The sequence below is a fragment of the Coturnix japonica genome, chromosome 4 (genome assembly GCF_001577835.2).
Source record: "Coturnix japonica isolate 7356 chromosome 4, Coturnix japonica 2.1, whole genome shotgun sequence".
Taxonomy (NCBI): Eukaryota; Metazoa; Chordata; class Aves; order Galliformes; family Phasianidae; genus Coturnix; species Coturnix japonica.
This window is the reverse complement of record NC_029519.1, coordinates 74,188,313-74,204,211: the sequence shown is the minus strand read 5'-3', so window position 1 is coordinate 74,204,211 and position 15,899 is coordinate 74,188,313.

Here is a 15,899-nt window from a genome sequence, read left to right as displayed (position 1 = left end):
ATCACAATGGTACAATGAAATTATCTGTTCACTATTACTGATATGTCAGTGAAAGTGAATATACTCCAAAAAAGATGCAGATGTATTTGCATCCCTCTTGAAATGCAGAGAATTGATAGGCACTTGACATAAAGTGTTTTTGTGTTGGGTGTTCTGTCATGTCAATGCAAAAAAAAATCCCTCCCTTGCTGCTTCTTAAACTTAATCTGACAGAAGTGGGTAAGTATTATTTATATCTTTTTGGTGGCATCAAAAGAAAAAAAAAACACAATTGGTGGAAAAGTGTTTATTGGACTTGATTAAAAAAGTCTTTTGACTTCTGTGCTGCGCAGAATGAGAACAAATAGATCCCACAACACCGAATAAGTTGTGAATTTCAGAGACTTCATGCAGAAATACGTTTATAGATGCCTAAATCTTGATGGATGTATCTTTGAATGGATTTCACCCTCAGGCCATGTATGTGTGTTACCTCTGCCAGCTCCCTGGAGAAATCTCAGTTCTTCTTTAGCATCACAAATAACAGCATACAGACAATTTTTAGTTTAATTTAGGACTAATGAATGACTCCATATATGGAATGATATTGTCTACTTCTTCCAATACCCTTTAAGAGTGTAAACCATACCTGTATTCTATATAAGCCGGATTGTAAATAACAAGAAAATCCAGCTACCTATCAGGAAATATTAAGTTATTTCCTTTCAGTGGTTGTATAAGTATGTAGACATCTTCTGATTTGGCTTAGAAGATACTTGAGTCTCCTTCCAACCAGAGTTGCTAGTGTGACAAGAGTTTCTATACCTGGTACAGAAACAACTGACATAATATTAGTCAATTCAAACATAATGCACAACCCAAAATGAATAACTAAAAAGGGAATTTAGGCTAAGGTATTTTCTAGAGCATGACTCTCCTCTGGCCAGTTAGTCTTCTTATGCAGAAAGTTAGTTTTGAGAATAGCAAACAGTATAAATTTGGCCGTGGATGTGTAGTCAGTCTTGACTAAAATGGAGTCTGTGTCCTTCACCAGCTTCAAGGCAGCAATTGGCTGACAGCTTAGCATGCAAAGGCAATGAAAACTTGGCAGTTATATTGCTCGTCAAGTTAATTGCAGTCTCAAAGAGCTGTGTCTCTTTTTAGTTGATCTGTAGGAATGAGAAGTCCCAGGCATTCCTAAAGCATTCAGTTTGGCTCAATCATTAAATCAGTTTTCATTTGAAACTACCTTTGACAAGATTTCTATTTTATTTTTTTATTAATAAACCTTTCTGTAGCACACATAATTCTCTCAGATACTTTTATGTCTCTTGAAAATGATTGTATGCAACTCTTATGACATCAAAAATTCAGTTGTAAACAAATATTTCAGCTGCACAGACATAATATCAGCATCAGAAACTCTGAGTAGTTCTTTCAGACCTTAATAGAAAATATTTATTTGTTCTTCTGTCTTTTCTCATTTGCAAATAATGACTATCTTGTCAACACACTGAACCATAGCCTTGATATCATTTGTTTATTGTGAACTCCAATTTGAACAGTTTTATCCCCAGGAGCAATGGTTCCTCGGTAGATCCTGTAACTAATTAAAAGTTAATCTGATAGTGTAATGTATTTGATCGTATTTATGTGTACAACATAAACCTGACCTTAAGTCTTACTTCCCACATGACATACAGTGTACAACCCATTCTCAATTGGTGGAGGGCTATAGAAGTAAGAATTTAGCTAGAAACAGCTCAAGAGAAACTAAAATGTCTAAAACAAAGCAGACCAATTAACCCATACACACAGGAGAACTGTTTTTCCTTCTCTCATCCATTATTTCATTATCTACTTTACTTGCATGCTATTAGTTGTTTCAGTGTGTAATTTATTCCTTAAGACATACCCTGAATTAAAAATCCACTCTGAACTATTGGTTGGCATTTCTGTATGTGAGCAACCCAGGCACAGAACTATTCTGTGCCTTGATGAAAATGCCTTCCTTCCTGAATTTTTATTTCGTGGCTTTACCTTTTCTCCTTGTTGTTTGAATAAATAAATAACGCTAAAAACAAAAACTTCAGCCAAACAACAAACAAACCCCTATATTTTTAGGAGAAGCTAGAGATGAGGACAGCAATGGCAGAATTTCAACTGACTTGAAGTGTTTTGCTGAACGTAAGCAGGCACCCTAAATCTAACAAGACATTGCTCACTATTATTAAGAGCAAATTTTTTGTATGGAGGGTGGTGAATGACTGGATCAGGTTGTCTGAGGAGGTTGTGGATGTCCCATCCCTGGAGGCACTCAATGCTAGGCTGGATGTGGCTCTGGGCAGCCTGGTCTGGTGGTTGGCGACCCTGAACATAGCAGGGGAGATGAAAATGGATGATAATTGTGGTCCTTTTCAACCCAGGCCATTCTGTGATTCACTGGAGTCCACTACAAGAGTGTACCAACTGGAAGGTGAACCTTAATTCCTGCGACTTAAAGATGACTGCCTATAAGTTGGAGTTCATTCTATTCTGTCAAAAAAGCTGAATAAGAAAATGATTGATTGTAACTAACAATTTGCTGTTTTCTTGCAAAATCTTTTGAAGGCATGCATGGGTGATTAGTGTCATCTGGTTGAGATTATGGTTTTTCAGTGTCCGCATCAAAATGCTTTAATTTCCTGTGAGTTAACTTCCCCACTGCAGAAATCTGGTGTAAATAATAGCTGCTGTAAACAGAGCTTTGAAATGATCAAAATAAAGCTTCTGGAGCTGTGCAGAGTCATTTAGCACTCTTCCTGCTTAGCAAGCTCTTGCTCCTAATTTTCATGCTGCAAGTGTCAAAACAAGATATTTCAACGTTGTCGGAGAGCTTTCTCCACTGTTTTCAAAACACATTTTGATCTAAATTGATATCCTGCTTTTTAAAATTTTGATGTAACAGTACTTTGGTGGTGTAAATTACTTTGAGAAATTGTGATCAGCATATCATGGAGGTTTTGAGGAGACGCTAAAACTACATTACTATCAATAGTCATACTGCACGTGGTTGTAGAGATTGACATTATTGTCCTGGGGTAATGGAGATCAAGTGGCAAGGTGAATTACACTTCTTAATCACAAATATAGGATAATTTTAAAGGAGGAACAAGCTCTGGCAGAACAGCCTTTTAAAAATAGCATTCCAAGGTGAATGTGGGTATTGATGTCATGTGGAGAAATGATGTAAAATTTTATTCTGACCTTAGTTGAGATGCTCACTACCGGCTCAGAATCTATTCCAACAGTTTTGATTATGGAGAATCCTCTGTTCTCTTACACTGTTACAGTCTTTTTGGGAGCTGTCTTCTTTCAGAACTGTAACAGAATTTAAAGGATCTTTTACTAGGCTCTTGAACAAATATTTGCATATTTATTCTACAGTAAACTAAACAGTCACATTAATTTTTCTGAGCTACTATAGATGTTTCCTCTTAATAGACAAAATCCTGTGCTTTAAAATTAATATTCTTTATTTTTCTGCTTCAGTTTCGTATAAATATCTTGTTATTTTTTAAGCTTCTTCTGTGTTTTGCTGAGAAGATTTTGGACCAACGCATTAATCAGATTCTTGAAAATATCAAATATTCAGAGTATTAAACTCTGGTTATTCACTGGGGCTGGAGGAGCCAATTCTGGTTGCCTGATTCATTTAGTGATTTGCATGTTTGCAGCAGGGCCTAATATTTCAGCTCAGGTTTGCTTCATAAAGCTTTGTGAGAAATATTGCAAATTCAGTACATCATCAAAGTGCCCGAGCAGCTGAGGCGAGCTCTGTTCTGCCTAATTGGGATGTAAATTTAATTGCCAACAAGGCCTTACTCATAAAAACTGAAGAATGGCAATTAATTGTCCTTCAAATATCCTAGGTACGTCAGGGCTCTTGGATTTTTCCATCCTCACACTTGTAGGTACTCCTCTTTAATTAGGTCAGCTTTGCAAACATGAATAGTGACAACTGGAAACAAGTGCCTTTTCCTTCTGATCTTCAGCTGCCCATTTTCCCCTGTTTTAGTATTTGTGGTGATGCTGCTTTCTTCCTTCCATTTGTTACAACCTTTCAGAGATATTTTTGCCTTTTTTTTTCTTTCTTTTTTTTTTTTTTTTTTTAGCTGTTAAACCTTTTATTCAGCATTCAGTCACAATCAGTATCTCCTGGCTAAAGTCAAAGTTTGCTTTTTGGAGTGCTAAATTTTCTTCAGGAATTCCCTGCATGATTTACTGTTCCTTATAATGACAGGTCTTTCCAGGCACTGACCAGTAGCTCATCCTTTATTCTGATTGAAGTCAAATAATCTTTACGAAGGCTTGGGAGTGCACCAGTGCCTTCACCCATGGGGCAGAAAGGAGGCAACTGTCAGTCTCATATCATATATTCTTGTAATCAGAATGCACTGTAGTTTCCTTCATTGTTTTTAATTAAGGGAAAGGTTGTAAAAATATTAAAGGATTAATAGATCCTACGTTCTTTGTCTTTTTTTTTTTTTTTTTTTTTTTTTTTTTTTTTGAGAACCATCTGTAGGAGGTAGAGGAGGTTGAAAACTATCTCATAGTTTCTGAAGTTTCTCAGTGCGGACTCTGCATGCGTTTTTGTCCTGTATGTGTCATTGGTATGAGTTTTGTATCATGTGGTAGGCAAACAAAGCTAAAGATATTGTAAAATGTAAAAAAAAAAATGCATGCCTACTAAATGTTTTGAAACCCAGATTGTCTGCAGAGAACCTAGTGGTAAATAAAAATGGTTAAGAAATCTATTATCTTAGTCTTTTCTTTATGAGCAAGGCACATCGACTGAGACTTTTTCCCTAATATAGTTTTTAGACCTGCATCTTATTTAACTTGTCTTACAAAATAGTCTTGGAAAGTCTTTAGCCCAACACATAAGTCAGATGCCCAGAATGAAGCATTAAGAACTTCGATTCCTCATTCCCCCAGGAACTTTGTGTTCAAATTCCTTCTAGTAAGGACATACTGTGAGAGCATGTGCATGACTGATAAGGTGATGGTAAATTTTTCACAGTGACAGAGAAAAACGATAATGACATTTGCATAGTATGCATTCACTTTACTTGAAGCAGTATCATTTTTTTCTTTACAGATACTCTAATTTCCTTGAAAGCCATACTGGATTCTGCAGCGTTCTACGTACTCCACCATCAGTTGTGTTGGGCTGAGTGCTGCTGTGTAGCAGGATGTAGCTATTGTGTTGTCACTGATCACAACAAGCTTAATGTCCTCTACAATTAGGAAAGGTATAAGACTTAAGGTTTTATTTCTTACTAATCACCTTTATTTGACTGGTATTTGGTTTTTATATGCCTATAGCACTTTATGCAGTTCAGTATGTGTTGGTGAGCAAAGCACAGTCATCAGTAAAGATGGCTGATCCTCAGCCTTTGATTTTGCTTTGGGTTTCTACAAGGTGAAAACACCATCTGGTAAATTAATGCGAGTCTTCCTTTGCTGCTGTATAAACATTATTGCTGTGCAAATTATGGAGAAGCAAGAAGCAAATATAACCTTATTTGGTGACTTATTGAACTAGTTTTCTGCAATGAGGAACCCTCATCTCTATGCCATGAAATTAGTGAGTGATATTCATAAAACTGTGTGTACAACAGGAGTTCTGCAAAAACAAAACAAAACAAAAAAAAAACAAAAAAAACCCTCAAAAAAACACCAACAAAACTCCTAAGACATTCGTAACTTACCTCAGTGGCTTTCATCTGATACAGACCATATGAATGTCTTTATTTTGCTATATGCTTCACCTGACTTCCCTTGGTTTCAGAAGGGGATTAACCAGTGAGGCCTCCATCATGTTGAAAGCGCAACTGCCCTTCAGAAACAGATTCTCAGCAATTTCTTTAACTAGGCAGATGTATGTTGGTTTTCCAAGGACTGTTTCTATCTCTGAGCACACTGAAATGCAGTAGGCTATCAAGGCATGAATGATGGTTTTTCCAGTTTTTTAAATGGAAGGACATAGTTTACCTTCCTCAGAACAATTCCTTCTCTGCACCTGTAGCGTGACCAACTGCAAAGAACCATCAACATGTCCTTTTATAGGAACAGCTGTCATGCCTTTTGTTTCACCTAGTGACATCCATTTGATGGCTTTGAGAGAGTTGATAGTTGCTGCTGACTAGGCAGCTTTGAGGTTTCTAATAGCACTTCATTGAAGATGACAGATTATTTAATAAACTGCCAAGCCAAATGTTCAAGTCAGAATTTTTTTCCTGTCAATTGTATTCTGCTCACACTACAATGAAAAGGCTTGACACCCCTACCCTTACAACCATGATCAGTTTAAAAGACTGAAGAACTGCTTTTTGGTTTTTTTTTTCCTGACCTAGAGCTTGCTGTTGTTCTTCTGTGTATTTGCTACTGTTGTTGGTAATGGTGGGTTTCTTCCTGTGCTTTACCTTGAAGGAAGCAAAATTTTCTTGTTATGCTATTTGGCAAAGATCTGGTTTTCCTGTTCATTCTATACATAAAACATCTATAGATGTTCATAATCTAATACAGTATCCATTTTCAACAAAACAATCTAGATATTTCCATGTAACAGTGCCAACCATCTTTGCACTGATGTTGTCCATTGTCCAGAGCAACAAACTGAACTTTGGTTGCCTATTAACATGTGCAGTTTTGAATCATTCAACATTTAATCTCTTAATGGATTTCACTCCCTTGACAACTGATTCCTGATTTCACTGTTGATGATTTCACTGACATTTACAGCTTGCATGGGCAATGTAATTCTGACATCATGAACATACAAGTGGCGTGTAATGATGCCTTTAACAAGACTCCAGATCTTAAACTGTGTCTGCACCTGTACTATCTTGTGCTTATGACATTGCTCGCTATCTTTTTTTCAGCACAGTGTGAGAAACGAGAGAGCATTTAAGTTTCTTTGCCAAAATATGCAGACTCTAAAAAGTTCCACAAGATTCTAAGAAGTTTCATCCGATAGCTTCACTATCTTGTAGGTGAAGACCCCCTAACAAGATGAGTTTCTCATTTTGTACAGTGAACTTGGTGGTACAATTGAAATCCAACTAAAAATATTCTTTAACCTCAGCATGCAGTGTAACTAATGACTCGGCACTACTAATGATCATGCAAGGCCATCAGTTAGTTGGAAACAGTTTAGGGTCCCTGACTCCTGCAGTAAAGTGCTGTTTTGCCTCTCCTGACTTGTATGTATTTTATTCATTTGAGAAATGAAAAAACACAGTTTTTAGAGATTTTCATACTGAAACTCAGTAGTTAGCCTTTGGATCTATGTACAGAGTATATCAGATTAAGAGGCAAAGGATCACACAAATACAAAAAAAGAGAAGGCAGAGTATGAATTTCCCAGGAGGAAGATTTCATCAATAGGGCAATAATTAATTTTCTCTACGTTCACTAAAGCTAGGACAAGAAATAAAGAATTTAATTTCTGGATATGGCCATCTAAATTAGATAATTTCCTAATATTTACTTCTACTGTAATTTTTGGTACAATTAAGATACCTTTGATTCTACCTGAGAACAAGGAGAATCTATCACAAATAGCAATGAGAGAGTTCATTCAGATGAAATCTTGCTTTAAGTTGCCTTACACACTGATGTCATTATCGGTGGGATGGTACAAATGCCAAATGCAAGAAGATGGTTCTAGAATCAACAAAGAAAGAAAATGCTGCAGAGTAAGCAAGCAGAAGGCATCCTCAGGCACTGAGCCCAGCAGTGGCTGAACAAAGGTGCAACTCTTAGTCTGGAGCAATACTGAAGTGAAAATTATAGGTGTTTATATTTTGCTTATGTGGTAGGGATGGATTTTGTTTACCTCAGATGACCTGGGGCTTTTTCTGGAAATCAAAATGTATTCATCCTTTTTGCATGAGCTGGATTCTCTGTACTGAACAGTCCTAAGATGGACTGAGGTTCCTTTTCGGGGAATTCGGGGAAATAAAGCAAAACTGATATTGTTGGTCTCAAACTGGCACAAAATAGATGTGGTAGGAAATATTGCTGATGTTTCTTATCTAAATCTATGAGCACATTTTTTGATTTTACTCTTTAGAAGTACACTTGCTGACATATTCTGCTTGGAAAGCATCAACTAAGTCAGTCAGTGCTTTCAAACCAAATTATGTCCATTTAGTAGGAGACTACCAATCTGTTAACACTGTAGCTACTCTGCCCTCTTGCAGAAATGGCAAATAAATCAACTTCTAAGTCAACCTAATTTTCAGTAAATACAATAGTGTTATTTATTTCCAGTTTGTAAAAGTTCATGCTAACCGAAGAAAAGATCAAGCGTATTATAGCTATGAATTATATATTGAAAATGAAAATTAAGCTCGTCCTGTCTTGATTTGGAAGATACAGAAAATTAGATCACTTTTTATCTGTAACTCACTTATTTAAGCATGGCCAATTTTCCCAGTACAATCTGAAAAAGACATGATTTCATCCATCCAAAAGCAGACAAGATTATCTTGTTTCAGAAAGAAAAATGCTAAGCAGAACAGTTCAAATGCAGAAATATTGTGAATATTTCTTTAATGCACTAAATATCTGAAGTACTTTTTAATCAGGTCAAGTTCCTTTTTGATGTGAAGTAAAATTCTCCCAGCCTTGGATTAATTTTCTTTTTATTAGTCAATTGTTATATCCTTCATGGAGATTGTCAGATAGGAGTTCTGCTTGTTCATATGATTATAGCCATTACAATATTTCAGAGTGCTTTGTTTGGAGAATTGCAGATGAGAATCAAGAACTTACTCTTGTTCAGATGCAATCTACTGAAGGACTTAGATTTATTCACATCTTTCTTTGTTGGCCACTACATCTTTCAAAAGGAGTAAATCACCAGAAAAAACACTTGCTTAATTTCAGCCTAAAATAAGCATTCATCAGTATGATTTGTTCAAAGTCCATGATCAGTGCTTTTCATGATCAGTGCACTACAATACATAGTACAACACTGCTTGTATTACATTAGGAAACAAATTAGCCAAGAAATATAAAAATTCATGCATATTCGCAAGTGAATGTATGCATTATCATTAAATATACATTTGGGATATTCACTTGATTACTCATACAGCCAGAACCATAGAAACTGTCCTGACATTAGACCACAGCAACATCATAAATGTTCAGGAGCCAGTTTCTAATTGCATACACTATTTTTTTCACTGTTACTCCCCTAATCTTACTTTTACCACGAGTCTACTAAATATGCTGCAGCAAGGATAGAGATTTTCTTGGCTGAAGGAAGGCTTCAGAGACCTGCACTTGTAGTTTTTCCCAGGTAATCTCATCTCCCTTGCATCTGAAATATTTTTATCTGAAAATTTGCTCTATCAAGTAGTGTTACTGTGCTCTTTGTATCTGTTGTAGATTCCATAGAAAGAAATGGGAGGCATTATCTTCAGAGTGACATACTTGCAGTTGTTTCTTTCAGGTATAAGCTCACCAATACTGGGGGCTTTTGATCCCAGATATTAGAGTAGTAATCCCTAGTCCTGCTCCATAGAAAAATTAAAAGCTTATTTCTGCTGATTCCTGAATGCAAACAGACAGGACTTTTGTGGATCCAGACAACCTCCATTCAAAGCCTTCATTGCATGTTTGCAGGAAGGAAATGCAAATAAGCCTACAATTGCAATCTGTGGGGTAATCAATAAGACAGAAAACAGTTCTTCCAGACTGCTGAATTACACAGAATCACAGAATGACCTGGGTTGGAAGGGACCTCAAGGATCATGTAGTTCCAACCCCCCTGCCTGACAGGGCCACCAAACATACACCTTTACTAGATCAGGTTGCCCAGGGCCCCGTCCAACCTGGTCTTGAACACCTCCAAGGACGGGGCATCCACAACCTCCCTGGGCAGCCTGTTCCAGGGCCTAACCACTCTCCTAGTAAAGAACTTCCCCCTAACATCCAACCTAAATCTTCCCTCCTTCAACTTGGATCCATTTCCCCTAGTCCAGCTATTATTCTTGGTTTTCCAAATATTCTTGCTGCTCCCATTAGTATACCTATAAACACTAGTATAAATTATGTAGTGTAAATACTCATGATGCCAGTGTTTGGAATGGTTTACACTGCAAATCTTATCTGAAGTTGAACATAGATATGGAAACCCCAATTTATTTTTTTTTTTTATTTTACTGGTAGAATTTAAGAAACAGTTATCATTTGGGGGACTGCTAATGGCCGACATTTTTCCTGCTGTGTTAGGTGGTCAAAATTAAAAATTAAAACTTATTTAATACATGTTTGGTGCTTCCTGGCTCAATATTCCCTTTTGTAAACCTAAGGCTAATTCGAAAGCTCAGCAAAAGGAAAAATGGTATTTGCTGCAAAGGTTGTTCAGCAAATTACACTGGTGTAATTTCTAGCACTTCAAATAAAGACTTTCTCCCTTGTGTTTTCCAAAAATCTCCTAAGGAAAGTAAATAATCACAAGCTGGTAATTGGTATAATGGGATATGGCAAATGTGTGTTGAATGGAGAAGAAAAAGTTTTAAGTTCTGCTCTTCAGTGCGTTGGTGACAGAGATTGCTGTTGACCAAAAGATAAAGAGATCTATGGAAGTAAACATGGGACGTTACAGACAATTCAGCTGGGACAGGGAATTTACATTAAACTGCCGGAATCTGGAGCATTAACACTCATTTATGTCTTTTGAAAAATCAAGATCAGTGTATATCTGAGCAAGCTATCTAGGCCCAAATCCTTAAATTTTAATGCAATGGAATTTTGAAACTGACAGGTGAGGGAATTTTTTTTCAAGTTCTTTTATTTGACAATTTTTATTTTTAAGTTCTTATTCAACATTGCTGTGAATACTGTCTAGCCGTACTTCTCTGAGAGCTCTGTACAAACCATTGAACACTTGATGAGTTGGTACCTCGATGCCTCTCTGAAGTATCATTTCTATCCGACTTTACAGATGAGGAGACCAGGAGGTGAAAGAACTTGCCCTGGCTTGTAAAAGTTCTGGGATTTAGATCCCAGCTTTATTGTGTACTATTATGTACATGACAATCACGAGCCGTTAAACATTAGACAAATGAGGTAATAATGATGCGTGAGTTAAAGACATGGAAATTTTACTGTGGAGGCTTGTTATAGGAAATGCGGAAGGTAACTGTGCTGCACAAATTGCAAACAAAATAATTTCACTTCATTAAAATTTTGTGAGGGTTTTGTGTGCAAAGTCTGTTTATATTCAAGTGGATTTCTCTCCTGCTACATCTTTGTTCTCTGCACAAAATTGCAAAGCAGATCTGTTGCAAAAATACTGTCAATACAGTTGTCAGCTCCTAATGTATAACATATCAAACCCTTTTTAGCCTTTTGTGAAGAAGATGTTTAGAGTATGTTCCAAACTGTGAAATATTATGTAAGCCAATTAGTGCCTTGACTATCACATTGTCATCTCACATGTCTCATTTACAAAGGAGTGGTCTCAACCCCCTATAATGTAGGTCAGTCTTAAGAGTGCCAAATTACACCGGTGCTTCCATCTGGTCTCTCTGCTGCAGGTTTAACACATGCAAGTGCTTCTTCAGCCTGTTTGTCTTTGCCATTGGTTGGCAAAATCTGATAAAGATGACAGAGTTTGGTGGTAGAGGGCACTACAATAATTATCAGTTTAACACATGGATATGAAATGGAAACATTTAGCAGTATTTTTAGGTTACATGTGAGCCAGAAGTCCACAGACAAAGTTTGCATGCCCTTAGTTACAGGCTATTGTTCTGAGATGGATCAACGTCAAAAATAGATTTGAAGCTGGCTACAAATGGGTTTGAAATCATTGATTTTTTTCAGTCATTCATTGAGGGAAATGCTATATGTGATGGTTTTATTTCTGCTCTCATTAGACAGAAATTTAGCCCCAAATTTCACAGCTGCTTCTGATGATAATTTCACTACTAGGTATCTATAGTAATGTTAATTGTACATAGTGCAGTAGGGCAGTGAGATAAGGTCCATTTAGCCAAGGAACATATTTTGTTATATCATTTTTTCCCTTAAAATACATTTTAAAAAAAGATGCAAGTCAGATGAGTGTCCTCATGGTTAAGCTTCTTATCTCTGCGTTGGCTGATGTCTGGCACAATACAAAGCAGAATAATTCATTGAGTGCCATCAGAGTGCTTGACTATCAGTGTTATATTAGCATCAAAGAAAAATCTTCTGCCACAAAGACTGCAGTAAGAAGTTACAAATAAAACTGCTGAATTTCTTGCCCTATGCTCAGCTCAAGACAATTAGTTTTTCTGTTCCTTATTCTCTGTAATCTGGGACCAAGTGCGGTACTATTTTATCTCTAAATTAGGGAGGAAACACAGAACTGACACTTGTTCCTTCAAGTCCCTGTTTCAAAAAGTACTTTTTTTTTTTTCAATTATTATTTTATGAAGTAGTAGCCCTAAGTATTAAGCATAATCCTTCCACTAAAATTACCTTTTCCTCACTGTAAGTCAAGACTCCAAGCCAATTATTCCGATAAAAACCAATGCAGTAACATCAAATGGAAGCTGGCAATTCACAATACTTTGGCAATTAAGATGAGTGTGATCTACCCAGATAAGCATATTGTACAAATTCTTATTTGTTAAAATATTTAAATGCCAAATATTCACTCTTGTTCAAATATTTTTTCTTGCCAACATCTTATCATCCTTGTTACTCTCTCTCTCTTTTATTCTACATCTTTAGATACATTGCTCAAAAATGGATACATTAATCATCAGTGCTTATTGCTCTTCCTGCATTTGTGTAGATACTTCTCAAAGACTGAGAAAATCTCATTAACTTGCATTCACTTTGTGACCCATTGTCACCTCCTTCAGTTTTTTCTCTACAATGCTGCCTAAGAAGTTTTTTTTCTTTGTTTTGTATGTATCATTTGATTTTCTTTGTTTTGTATGTATCATTTGATTTTCTTGAATGAGTGCATGTCACTACTGACTATTGATTTCAGACAATTTCTTCCAAGTTTTCAAACTTATATTGAAATATAACCTATTTCAGGTTGAACATTATGAAAAATTTCTTCTCTGAAAGAGGTTTGTGGCATTGGAACAGGCTGCCAAGGGAGGTGGTGGAGTCACCATCCCTGGAGGTGTTCAAGAAATGTGGAAATGTGGCACTGAGGGACATGGTGGGGATGAGTTGACTAGATAGACTAGATGATGATAGAGGTCTTGTCCAACTCTAATGAATCTATGATTCTCTCAAATAATCACAGACAGCTCTTTTTTGTAACAAGTTCAAAGTACAGCAAACTGCACATTATCATCGGCATCCTTAACAGAAATATTAAATTGAACTGGATGCATGTGTTCACCAAATGTAACACAAGAGTGGCTTGCTTATTTCTGAACTTGCTTATTTATTTTCTTGTTTTCTAATCAGTAATGAGCCCTAAAACCTTGCTGGCCTTTCTGTTTCATCTTTGAGGACTTGTGTCAATAAATATTTGATTTTGAATTGAACTGCTGCTATCTACTGGACTTCATTAGCTTTTTTTCCTAGTATGAAGCCAGCAGATTAGCTCATGCTTGCTGCATTTCGCATTTTATTGAGAGTAGTTCTTGCAAACCTCTCCAGGATAATCATGAACTGAATGAGGCAGGGTTGGGCCAGGGGGTTAGATGTAAAATGTGCAGAAGATTGGTGTTTCAAGCAGGCTGCCGAAACATTTGACTGAGCTGGGATGCATAACCAATAGAAACAGAAAGGGTGGCAGATGGCTACTGATGAAATGGTTGCTCTCAGTCTCACCCCTCATTTTGGTCCACAAGGCCTACACAGCACCTCCAGAAGCAAGCTGGGAGAGTAATACTCACATATCTACTGGAAAATAGAAATCAGCAGAGATATCAGTGTTATGGCACATCCCTTTTCTCTCTCTCTCCCATCCTCTTCCAGTCTACACCTGTGGGGTGGGGTGAGTAGGGGAAAAGCCACCCATCTACTCTGCACTTCCTAGGGGACAAAACTATAGTGGCTGCTTCCCATTGTGGCTAATGCCTCACTCACCATCTGCCTTTCTCTTAAATAGCCCAAGTTCAACTCAGAGAAATTGTCCACAAATGCAATTATCTTTTGGAGACAGCTGCTTCCACCCTACAAAAGGCTTTACAGCTTACCCAGTTCTGTGCCCACTGCAGCTTGCCTGTTGAAAGCTAGGACATTTCTCCAAACACCTCCTTGTTGTAGTCCTTAGATCAGGTTGTCACGTACAATGTCAGAGTGCTCCTGGTGGATTGCTGACACCTTTAGTGTGATCCCTTAGAACAGGTTTGGTCAAAAACTTATTTAGCAAAAAATCAGAAAGGATTGTAGCAGCAACAGAAAAGCTTTACGAGACAGTGTCCATTTATATGAGACTTTATCTAGCAGGACATAAAAAAAATAATTATTTATAGCTCATTTCATTCCATCAGCTTTGTTGTTTCACATTAGTATAATAACTGGGTTTGCTGGTTATGATTCAATCTCTTTCTCTGTTTCAATTTTCATCTTTTTGAAAATATTTTTTTTTTCTTTTTTCTTCTCAAGTTCAGACTGAAAAAGACTGAAAACCATTTCAAATGCTAGAATTTCCCATGGGAGAAATTTCTGTTTCCAAACACTTTTACTGCGATCGCTGATGAGTCCCATATCTTTCTTTTATGCCCAGAGCACTCCTAGGATCATTATTTCCTCTTTGTAGATAAAACCTTACCAGTAAGAACATTTTAGATTACCAGCAAAGCAGATATAATTCCAGTGACAAACAGCTATTCCTTGAGTGACATTTCTTTGGCTGTAAATGGAGGAATAATATGATTTGTAGAAATATTATTGCCTTCTGTAGATGTTAGAATAATATAATCATTGATATTTTACTGGGCCATGCAATGTGGTTCAAAGAAATTTTTAACACTGTGGACACCATAGACACACTTGTATTTTGGCTTGGTGATGTAGTGATGAATAAATATGATCTCTTAGAAGGAACTCTGCAGCATCATTGGCATGCTAGGGTTATTTATTTTTAGGAACAGAAAGGCATTTTCCTTCATTCTTTGCTTAGCTAAATTATGATTAATTAAAATGGAAAAAGGATAGTTAATAAATAAAAGTTTAAAAAAAAAACAACTACATGGATTTGTCTTCTCTTTCCCCCACAGCTGTACATGTCTGCAGTGCAGATGTCTGAGTTAACTCTGCAAACTGCATTTATGAACCAGAGGGAAAAACTGTGGTGTTTTAGCCAATCTGCCGTGGGCACCATGGAAGTGCCCATTTCTTTCCTGGCCATATAGGGAATTCTAGGCCTCCAGCCCAGCTGTAAAAGCCTCACTTTGGAGAGAGAAATTCCACCTTGAATCCCAGAAAGTAAAAATGAGCAGTAACTGATAAAAGCAGCGAGTTTGATACAAAATCCTGCAATATTTCTCATCTGGAATGACACAAACTACAACCTGATCCTGTAACTCAGCATAACCCTCTTTCCATATCTCCATGAAGGTGAGGTCCAGCAGCAGATTCATGGCTGTCCCATTGCTGCATGCATGGGCTGTGACTTCCTACTGAGACCAGGGAGTGCATTTGGAAGCATAGGGCTGTGCCCTAGAGTGAGGAAAACCCTTACCTTCTGTCTGAGCGTGGAGAAGTCTAGAATCCTGCAGAGAAGGAAAGCGGGAGATCCCTCATACAGCTCAGGAAGGGTGGACGTTAAAGTTGCAGTTTTGGAATAAAAGGAAAACTGTGCAACAGGACTTCTGTTTTCCTTGTGATTATGCTGCCTGTGTGGAGTGGAGAATGTACTGAGAGTAGAAAACTGTTTTGAAAACCTGATGCCA